We start from the raw sequence: 9,400 nt of genomic DNA, 5'->3' as shown, positions 1-9,400 counted from the left end.
TGTGTATGAAATTTGATGCCTTTTAACTTTTAACTGTCTATAGAATTGCTTCCTTTCTCTTAGACTGAGGTCTTAGCCTAAGTAGGGCACAGTCTACCAGAAATTATAGTGTATATGACTATCAATCCTTTCTCTTTGTAGTAAAAAAATGTGAATTAATAATACACTGAAGGAAGCAGGTGACAAACACCTACAAGCCCAGCACTCAGGAGCTAGAGGTAAGAAGACACTGAGTTGAAAGTCAGCTGGGGCTGTGCAGTGAGACCTTGTTTTAAGATAATAGCAATAGTGTAATTAATACTACTAATACTAATAATAAACACACACTGAATTGGTTATCTGCCTTCCGGCTAAGAGCAAGTGTAGTATCTGTGTGTATCACTTTGATAGCTCATATTCCTCTATCTGAAAACAGTGTATTAGATGGGTTTTTCCAGCTGGGAAATAGTAAGATCTTGATCCACTCACTCCATTTATTGTTCTGTTATTTCTGGAAATGTGCAGCCCTCAGAGTACATGCAAAATAAAAAAGTACATGCAAATACCTTTTCTCACATACTACTTTGCCTACACACACAGTTTAATTAATTATTAATTAAATAAAATCCACCTTTGGCTCCACACTCTCTTGACAAGGCTGTGAGGAAAAAGACACCACCTTTATTACCAGTAGGAATGCAAAGTGACATAGCTGCAGTGGAGGAGGACGGAGAGAAATCTGACAGGATTGCAGGTATGTTAACCCTTGACCTCACCAGGCTCTGTACTAGAGCCAAAGACTGGAGACAACCCAATGCCCACCCACAGGGGATTTGCTACATGCATTGGGGTGCACCTGCAGAGTATTGCTGCTTTAAAAAGCAAAAGGGGTTATCCCCGGTATGTATGAAGTGAAAAAATTAAGCTATACAAAAATATAAACATTATGTTACCATTTTTATAGTAGGGGGAAGAAATACAAATAATTACAGACATGGGGCACCATACTTAGCCACATATTAAGTTGTAGAAAAGAAATAAACCAGAACACACACACACACACACACACACACACACACACACAATTAATAGGTACCACATTGTTCCATGTGTATGTAGAAATCAAAGATGGTAACTCTGAATTTTATAATCTTAATATTTAATATCTAAAAATTACCTTTGTAGGAAATAGTAAGAATAAGGAGGAAGTCAGTAACAAAAGCTTATTCTGTGAGTTCATCTTATTTTATAGATTTGATATCTTTATAAAATAAGATTAAGATGCCCCGTGGTTGTGGTGGCGTTGATGGCACACACCTTTAATCCCAGCACTCAGGAGGCAGAGGCAAGAGGATCTCTGTAAATTCCAGGACAGGTTCCAAAGCTACACAGAGAAACACTATCTCAGGAAAAAAAAGATTAAGACTGCTGGGCATAGTGCATGCCTATAACCTCTGCACTCAGGACAAACTGAAAGCCCAAGGCTGGGCTGAGCTACAAAGTGAAACCCTGACTCAATAAAAATGGCTTTTAAAAAATTCTAATTACAAAAAGAAAGTGTGAAGGCTGGAGAGATGGTTCTGTCATGTCTTAGTTACTTTTCTATTGCTGTAAAAAGACACCATGATCAAGGAAACATAAAATAAAACAAAGCACTTAATTGGGGACTTGTTTACAGGTTCAGAGGGTGAATCCATGACCATCGTGGAGGAGAACATGGCTGCTGGCAGGCAGACAGGCAGCAGGCAGGCAGGCAGGCATGGTGCTGGAGCAGTAGCTGAGAACTCATGTCTGATCGATAAGCAGAAGATGGTTGGGAGGTAAGGTCTGGCATGGGGTTTTGTAACCTCCAAGCCCGCCCCCCCAGTGACACACCTCCTAAATAGTCCTAAGAGCTACCGGGAACCAAACATTCAAATAAGTCTATGGAGAGCCATTCTCTTTCAAACCACCATAGTAAGTCATGCTGCTGTCTATAAATCTCTTAGTTAAGCCCTAAGAATTTTCATTTTCTTTCAGAAAGAAATGAAGACAAGATATCCTTCCCAGTGGTGAGATTCTGTCTTAATACTTCGCAGCATCATTTCCTTTAGGCAGCTATTTTTTTCTGATCTCACGTTTGCTAACTTCTTCCAGATGTGGAAAAAACCTATCCCAGAGGCTGAGGCTTCTGATCCCAGCTAAATATGAGGTAGAAGCAAGAGGCTATTTCCAAGTTCAAGGCCTACCTGGGATACAAGGTGAGTTTAGGGGCAGCTTCAGCAGTAAGGCCCTATCTCAATTGTCTCAAAATGAAATGTAAAGAGAGGACTGGGGACATAGTACAGTTTTGTAACACATGCCTAGCCTGTGATAAAGTCCTAGGTTCAATTCCCAGTGACAATAGTTAAGTGCCATAAATAAGACAGTAATTTACTCCTCTTTCCTGCCATGTGAGCATCCAGGCTTCTAAGGAGAGCAGAGGGATGAGGCATCTCCATCCATGAACACCCCTGTGGACCTAGATCTGTTCACAATCCTGCTTTACCATCCCATTACTGATGTTCTCCACCTGATGGCCAGATGTTCTCAATACCATCACCACCAGCCAGTGAGAAGGGAAAAGCAGCAGTGGGCAAGCCTCCCATTGACGTGTTTACCCAAAAACGCCTGCAGCTACTGCACCACCCACTGTACTGCAGTTAGAAGCACAGCTGCACCTAGTTTCAAGGAAGACTGGGGACAGTCACCTTAACATAAGGATCTGAAACTTGAAGGACTTTAGCAACAATTGGAAAGGGGATGATCTTTAGGTATCTCCAAGTGAGCTGAGCCATGAGGTGACAGAATTCAGAAATCTCCATGAAAGGGGACAGCAGCTTCCTCTTGCCTGTTTCTGGTCTCACTCTCTCCTCTAAGTCTCCTTGTCTCCTTATTGAATCTTCTCTTTTAAAGACATTCTACTTTATATTTACTTATTTTTGCATATGAGTGTATGGTGAGAGAGAGAGATTGTGTGCACGCCCATGCACACATGCGTGCACTATGTCGGTGTTAGAGAACAGCTTGCAGAAGCTGACTCTTTCCACCATGCGGGACCTCGAAGCATTGAATTCAAGTTTTCAGGTTCAGTGGGAAGTACCTTGACCCACTAAGCCATCGTATTAGCCCCCTGAATCTCCCCTTTTCTCGTTTTGGACTAGGTCTTCAAAGGTAGCCATAGTCTCTGTAAGCATACAGTTTTTATTTCTGCCCTCCATCTTAGATTGAAAAAGAAAGGGAGAGGAAGGGCAAATGAAGAACAACAAACAGGGTCATGGTGTCTCTTTACAGCAATAGGAAAGGAACTAAGAGAGCACACTGAACCATCTCTCCATCCTTCACACTTTCTTTTTCAATAATTAGAATTAAAAAAACATTTTTATTGAGACAGAGTCTCACTTTGTAGCTCAACTTGGCCTTGAACTTCCAGTCCTCCAGATTTGTCCAGAGAATAGGAGTTATAGGCATGCACCATGCCCATCAGTCTTATGTTTTCTAATCTTATTTTGTTTTTTAAGATTTATTTATTTATTATATATGTAGTATTCTGCCTGCATGTATGTCTACAGGCCAGAAGAGGGTACCAAATCTCATTAGGAATGATTGTGAGCTGCATAAGGAGTTTGAGGCCAGCCTAGGTTACCTGAGACCCTATATCCAAATAGAAAAAGCCAATGTAACAAAAATAAAATAGAAAGCATAACAAATCTAAAGGTTTTTGACACAGATTTTTACTCATTGTGTTTTGTGTCATCAGTCTTTGGTTTCATGGGATTAATTAGGATGCTAGTTTTTATTTTCCTGATATTTGGACTACGGAGTAAGAAAATGAAGCAGGTTGGAAGGAGACAGACGGGTCCACCTGCTAGAGAAGGTGCAGTGTGGTTCTCCACATGAGAATCAGCAGGGAGCTTCCCTTTACCACCCAGCCTGATAGTCATCATCAGAACCTCAAGAGGAAGCATACCTCACACTTGAAAACCCACCTACAAACAGATAGGATGTATAAGGGCCTATCAGTGAATATAACCTATCAGTGACTGTGCCCTACCCTGGCAGCTCAGACCTAGAACTCCAAGCGGGCAGAAGAGCCTTACATAAATGGTTACTCAAAAATTAAAGAGCATTCAGGATATGAGATTGGGAGCCAGAATTCTGTGAAATCATTCAGTCACCCAGGAATAAAATGCACCCCAACAAACAGACCTCCCCTCTACATGATTGAATCCTTTCTGTAGACTGATGGCTGTTCTAGAAGACAACAGCACATATACTACAGAAGGAGAGGCTAAGGAAGAGGAGGATGAGAACGAGAGAGTAAAAGAGACACTGAACAGCATCCTTTACCTCTGACCTTGTGTGACACAGGAGAGGATCCCAGGGTGATGGGGTGGGGATGTAGAACAGAGCTGCAGCCATCTTTGAGGAAGTCACTGAGCTGACCCAACACATCCACAGTGGAGCAGAAGGTGGGGGCCAGCAACAGAACATAGCCTTCCAGGAGTTCTTAGGGACATGGGTGTCAATTCACGTGTTTTCATAGCTTTATTCTGGAAGTTCCCTGAAAGGAAAGGACCTGCCATTTCATTTCTATGAATGAGCAGCTCTGGGAGACTTAGAAGTATCCAGATCATAGATATCTTCCTCAGACTAAGGCTGCAGCTCTATTGTGTATATATCAGGTGGCACAAATCTCTGGGGAATTTTTTTCCTCTGCTGAGAACTGAGTCCAAGGCCTCATGCAGACTAGTCAACACCCTACCACTAAGATGTATCCTCATCTCTTCTGCCACTTGGTTATAGACAGGGTCTCACTAAGTTGCCCAGGCTGGCCTTGAGCTTGCTCTGTAATCCGAACAGAACTTGAACTTGTGATACTCTTGCTTCAGCCTCCTGAGTAGCTGATATTGCAGGTCTGTGCCAACAGGTCCAATGAAGAGAATGATTTTATACCCTGAGACATCACAGGTGAGGGTGGTCAGCTTCTGGATAGTAAAGGGCATGTTGAGAAAAGGAAACCTCTGCAGACCCCATCCACTGCAAACTTCTGTCCACAGCAGATGTCTGTCCACAGCAACCCCTGTCCACTGCAGATCCCTGTCCACTGCAGATCCCTGTCCACTGCACACCCCTGTCCACTGCAGACACCTGTCCACAGCACACCCCTGTCCACTGCACACCCCTGTCCACTGCAGATCCCTGTCTACTGCACACCCCTGTCCACTGCACACCCCTGTCCACTGCACACCCCTGTCCACTGCAGATCCCTGTCCACTTCAGACACCTGTCCACTTCAGACACCTGTCCACTTCAGACGCCTGTCCACTGCAGATGCCTGTCCACTGCACACCCCTGTCCACTGCAGATCCCTGTCCACTTCAGACACCTGTCCACTGCAGACACCTGTCCACTGCAGACACCTGTCCACTGCAGATCCCTGTCCACTGCAGACACCTGTCCACTTCAGACACCTGTCCACTGCAGATGCCTGTCCACTGCACACCCCTGTCCACTGCAGATCCCTGTCCACTGCAGATCCCTGTCCACTGCACACCCCTGTCCACTGCAGATCCCTGTCCACTACAGATACCTGTCCACTGCAGTCCCATGTCCACTGCAGACCCCTATCTATGAATGGAGGTTTCTGTTCAGTCCCACCACCCTTCCATTCCAAATAAACACACAGAGGCTAATGTTAATTATAAACTATTTGACCAATGGCTCAGGTTTCTTATTGGCTAGCTCTCTCAATTATTAACCCATTCCTATTAATCTATGTATCTCTACTTGGTCTTGGCTTATCCACGATGCCCAAGCTTCTTGCTTGTTTAGCAGTTACTTGGTGTCCTGCTGCCAACTAACTCTCCCAGTTCCTCTTCCAGAATTCTCCTAGTCTGGTAGCCCTGCCTTAGCTTACCACCTGGCTACATCCTGCCTGTCCATTGGCTGAAACAGCTTTATTCATCAACTAATAATAGAAACATATATTCACAGCATACAGAAGAATATCTCCCATTCCCTGTCCACTGTAGGTCCCTGTCACTGAAGATCCCTGTCCACCAGACACTGTGCTCCCAACATATAACTTTCCTTTCCTTGACTTTGAATGCCACCATTGACTACTTTCAAGCCATCAATCTATCTAATTTCATTGATGTGACTGAAAATGAAAATTGGCTTAGTCTTTGGTGTCTTCCTTTTCTTTGTATCAGCCTGAAAGTGTCCTCTCTACAGTCACCTCAAAGTTATTGGCTTTTCCCCTGTGGCTCTTTTCCCACTTGTATTCTCTCCTAAGGACAGAGCTTGACTCTTCACACAGCAAGAGCTGTCAAGTAGACACTCTAGGGAGTTCCTGCCACAATTGAAATACAGAACTTGAATGTGAGCATCAAGGAAGAAGAGAGCAGCTGGACTTAGTAAGGGCAAGGCTATCAGACCACTGAGGGAGAAAGGAAAGAGTTGCCATCTCTGCCCCAAGGTCATGGTATAAAATATAATGCCAGGCAGGGTGTTTCTACTTTTCAGTTAAGCTCCAGAGTTAAAAGATTCAAGATGTCTGTCGCATTTTTGCTGGACCATTACCAAGGAAAGGCCTTGCCATAGTTTGTGTGTGAAATGTCCTCCATGGCTCATGTGTTGAAAGACTAGCATTTACAAACCAGGAGACTAGTTAAGAAACTTCTGAAAACTTTGAAATGCGGGGACTTCGTTGGTGGAAGTTGAAGGTTGGCTTGAAGGTTACAGTCCTTCATTTCATACAGTCCTTACAGTTCTTCATTCTCTGCTTGCTATCTAGCATGAGATGAGCAGGAGCCTCCAAAGCATTCCACCACCATTATACTCTGCTTTCCCATGGACCCAGAGCCAACAGACAAACACTTGGGGGTGACATCTCTTTAAAACCCTGAGTTAAAATGAATCTTTACTCTTTTAACTCATTCTTTCAGGTGGTTTGGTCACACCAGATTGCTGAGAGCTGTATCACTCAAGTTCACTCAAAGACTGAGGCTTGTATACAAAAACACAGTCCCCTCCCTTCACCTCAGATTTTATCCCAATTAAAGAAACATAGCTTGGGGAGGAATGATGACTGTGGTCAGTCTTGTGGAGAAAACAGTGTTTGTGGTGACAGACTGACTGTTGCATTAAGAGAGGGGGTATGCCTCCCCTTTGTGGGAGTCAAGAGATAAAGATCAGGAAACAATGGGAAGAGGAGACTCACCTTTGCCATTGGGCTGCATCAGGACCATCACTGGTCAGCTAATGGGACCAGTGGGAAGCATGAGACTGAATAGAGAAGATGCTGTTTGCCAAAAGTATCTGAGAGTGTGGTGGGCCGTGGGGAGTAGAGCTAGTTCACAGCCAGCATGGAGCTGAGAACAGACAGAAGAACCTCAAAGCTTAGCATCTGCCAAGCTTGGCAGGTTCTCAGTGCTGCTGGCAGCCCTCACTGGAAATCTGTTTACCCCGAGAATGAAGCATTCGACAAGCTTTGCTGTGGAAGACAGCCATGAGTCTCAGTTTAAACGCTGCAATTAGAGGGAGACACGAAGCTGATCCAGCGGAAATTGAGGCTGGTGGAACACTGGGGAATCCGAGGCAGACATTTGGGTCTGGGGTAAAACCTGTTCAGTGTACTCAGAAATTATTCCATGGAGAGCCATCTGCAGTTAGTTTTAGAGAGATGGTTACTGGCTTAAAATTAGGCTCTGAAACTAGATATTTGATCTTTCTTTGCTTTTTTCCCCCTAGTTTTCCCTTTATTTGAGCAACATATACTCTATGTAGAAAAACTTCTGGAGAGACCAGTTCTTTTCGATGGTTGTTTTCTCTTCTGGTAATTTAACCTAGGGCCTTGTGCGTACTGTGTAAGTACTCTACTGCTGACATTCTGGGCCAGGGTATTGTATGCGCTGGCTTTGAGCTTGTTTGAGCTTATATTCCTCCTGCCTCAGCCTCCCAAGCAGCTGAGATTACAGACGTGTGCCACAAGGTCCAGTCAAATGCATGCAATTTGTCATTGTTTTTCTTAGAAATGTCTGTTTCCATTATATGAGGGGAGAGAGTAGATATGTGCTATAGATTTTATAAGGTTTTTGGAAACAAAGTCAACAGAACACACATGGCATGTATGTGATATATATATATGTATGTATATAGTATATGCATATAGAATATGTGTTATGCATTTTATATATAGCATCTGTATTAGTTACATTTATCATCTCTGTGACCAAATGTTTGACGAGAAGTAGCCTAAAGAAGGAAGGATTTATGCTATGCATGGACTAGAGAATGCAATGTGTCACTGTGGAGATGCTGTCATGGCTGGGATGAGCTTCGTCCAAGGTGGTATTAGCTGGAATCCTGTGGTGTGCTTTCTTCAGATCTCTTGGCATCAGGAAGCAGAATTCCAAACCAGAGCCAGGGCTCAACAGTAACTCCCAGACCAGCTTCTGCACTTTCTGACAGAGAGGCCTCATCTCCCAAAAGTTCACAACCTTCCAAAACACACCACCAGTTACTCAAACACATGAGCCTATGAGGGACATTTAGCACTCAAAACCTAAGATAGTGAATCATGTAGTTATAAAGGGCCCAGCTGTAGCCTACAAGTCTAGGACAATCTGTGATATGGCTTAAAATCCCGAGCACTGACGGTGAGCATTCCAGATCTAAAAGTCAAAGAACGGGAAGCCTGGATGTCAGAAAACTGACATCCCAGCTAAAGGCAGACAGGCTTGGAACAAAGATTCCTTCTTTTTGTTCTAGTCAAGCCCTGGTGAACTTAATGACTCCTGTTCACATTGTGAAAACCATCTGTTTCAGTCTCACCAAGTCAAATGCTTCCTTCTACAAACACCCTCACAGACACCCCCAGAAACAACATCATGGGTACCCTATACCTATGGTGCAGTCAGTTGGCACATAAGATTTATAATCACAATAAATAATGGATTGCAACCACAGTGTGCTGGTAAACTAACAATCCATGGGGTTTGTGGGGGATAAGCCATGGTTTGAAGCGTTTGCTGACTTCTGTGGTGTAAATGTTCTCACCATGGCGGCTTTCAAGCTTGAAGTTCCCACAGGAAGTCACCAGATGCAATGTTAAGTGTAAACCATGATTATAGCTCACAAAGCAATACAATCACCTCCAAGGGCTTCACTTTATGTTGGTGAGACCATGTGCTGGGAAGTCTGGAGGCCACTATAAGCTACGTAGGTTGTGCTGATGTGCTGACTTCTTTTTAGAAAAAGCCCACGTTTAATGGAGACCAGAAAGCCACATGTCTATCAAACATTCACAGAAAGTATTTTCAAAAGAAAAGAGTTACATTCTCTTGTTAAAAATCATATGGTTACTTCACACAATCCCTGTGAACTTCATATCATACTC

At 43.6% G+C, this 9,400-nt stretch overlaps 1 non-coding gene across 1 annotated transcript; it reads left to right on the top strand.

Moving 5' to 3' along the window:
* The first annotated feature begins 330 nt into the window (after positions 1–330).
* Positions 331–521, top strand: LOC121143819. The gene has a single exon (XR_005881137.1). It is a non-coding gene; the product is annotated as a U2 spliceosomal RNA (small nuclear RNA).
* The last annotated feature ends 8,879 nt before the right edge of the window (positions 522–9,400 follow it).

This window comes from Mesocricetus auratus, unplaced genomic scaffold, assembly GCF_017639785.1.
Source record: "Mesocricetus auratus isolate SY011 unplaced genomic scaffold, BCM_Maur_2.0 Super-Scaffold_100013, whole genome shotgun sequence".
In the NCBI taxonomy this organism is placed as follows: domain Eukaryota; kingdom Metazoa; phylum Chordata; class Mammalia; order Rodentia; family Cricetidae; genus Mesocricetus; species Mesocricetus auratus.
Note: the sequence above shows the minus strand (reverse complement) of the source record. Positions and strands in the feature narration are given on the sequence as shown.